Raw genomic sequence first — 2,112 nt, 5'->3', positions numbered from 1 at the left:
AGCTATACTCATATTTTTAAAAGTCATTGACTTAAGCTAAATCCCTAAAAACTGATTTTTTTCCAAAGAGAACATACACAATTTCAAATATTAAAACTGTGAGAATATGTAATGTGTGTGTATAGTCCAAAAGGGATAAACGATAAGTCTCACGTCTCCCTCTCGTGGTCCCATCTACTTCTCCCCTGCCCTGCAATCACTGTGTGACCTTGCAGAGACAGTCTGTGCACACAGAAGCAATGGCGACGTACCATACACGCTCTCCTTCGCTCTGCTCTGCCACTCTAAGAGCAAATCAATATCAAGACATAAAGAACTTCCTTACTTTTTGTTTTTTCCAGTTTCCTGGCCTTCCTACTTCCTGTTGATAGACAGGTTGTTTCCAATTTTCACTATTACAAGCAATGTTGCAGGGAATTATTCAACAATACTTTTTTTTTTTGGAGACAAAGTCTCACTTTGTCGCCCTTGGTGGAGTGCCATGGTGTCTTAGCTCACAGCAACCTCAAACTCTTGGGCTCAAGCAATCCTCTTATCTCAGCCTCCTGAATAGCTGGGACTGTAGGCGCCTACTACAATGCCCATCTATTTTCTTTTAGAGATGGGATCTCGCTCTTGCTCAGGCTGATCTCAAACTCCTGCCTCAGCTTCCCAAAGTGCTAGGATTACAAGGGCAAGCCACTGCACCCTACTCCTTAACAACACATTTCATTTTTTTTTTTTTTTGAGACGGAGTCTCAAGCTATCCCCCTGGGTAGAGTGCCATGGCATCACGCTCACAGCAACCTCTAACTCCTGGGCTCAAGCAAGTCTCCTGCCTCAGCCTCCCAAGTAGCTGGGACTACAGGCGCCGGCCACAACGCCTGGCCATTTTTTGGTTGCAGCCATCATTGTTGTTTGGCGGGCCCGGGCTGGGGATTCGAACCCGCCACCTTAGGTGTATGTGGCTGGCGCCTTAGCCGCTTGAGCCACAGGCGCTGAGCCTAACAACACATTTTAAAGTGTAAACTGCCTGCTAGAAAAAGTGTGCCAACTTCTTCTCCTGCCAGGAATGTATATGAATCCTTTCTGTTTAAATTAAAATCCCTCAGATCCTCCAGATCCTGCTCAAATACTACATTACAGATGAGGAAACTCAGAGGTGGTGCAGTGACTTTCTAAGGTCATGGACGAATGGTGCCAGAGACAGATCCCAATCTAGACTTCCTGACTCCTGGGCTGGGTTCTTCTCCCCATTGTCAGGATGCCATCATTTGCTTGTGCCTCCCAGGGAAGGCCCCATTCCAGACGCAGCTCTTTCTAGCCTCCTGTGAATGTGCTAGGCCACGTATGCATGGAACCAACAAGGTGCTCGGAGAACAGAGCATGAGTGGTTAGAGGTGGCTTCTTCAGGTTAGGTAGGATTTGACCAATTGGTGAAGAGGTGAGCAGAGGTATGGAGTGGAGATCTCAATGTCATTTAGAATACAGAAAGTCCCATTCATTATTTATCTGTGCTTCTCATCATCCTTGAGCATTTCAGTCCTATTTTACAGAGGGGGGACTTAGATCATGGGCATACAGCTAAGAAGTGGCAGAGCTGGGGCAGCATCCCAGGTCTCCTAATCCCCGAGTGAGGGCTTTTTGCAATCCATAACTCTGGGGAGGCTGCAATGGGCTTAAGCAGAGAAGATCCAGGTTCAGGTTTAGGTTGGAGGGGAGGGCTGTGGTCAGAGCTCAGAAGTACCTTCTCTGAACATCACAGATGTTAAGACAGGGAGAACAGCTCTCTAGCCAACCTGGGCATCATGATTATTACAGATGTCAGCAGTACCTGGGGGAGAAGGAAAAAGGAAGAGAAGGAAAAGGGCAGAGCGGTAGTTGCCAGCCACACTCCCATCCTGCAGTACTAGAGACGTTCCCATGGGTTGTGACAGGTGTCGGGGAAAGGGTGGCTGGGAGGAGGTAGGCAGCCTGTGCCCATATCCAGGTAAATATCAAGCACAATCCTGTGTGTCATGTGTGGGGCATCTGGGTTGCTGGAGAGTTACACAGCCATGTTGTACATGGATTTTGTGAGTGGGCTGCCCCTGAGTGTCATGTGTGTAAATGTATGGGGGCAGGTGGACCCAC

The sequence above is a fragment of the Otolemur garnettii genome, unplaced genomic scaffold, assembly GCF_000181295.1.
Source record: "Otolemur garnettii isolate 467f Iridium unplaced genomic scaffold, OtoGar3 scaffold00001, whole genome shotgun sequence".
Lineage (NCBI taxonomy): Eukaryota > Metazoa > Chordata > Mammalia > Primates > Galagidae > Otolemur > Otolemur garnettii.
Note: the sequence above shows the minus strand (reverse complement) of the source record.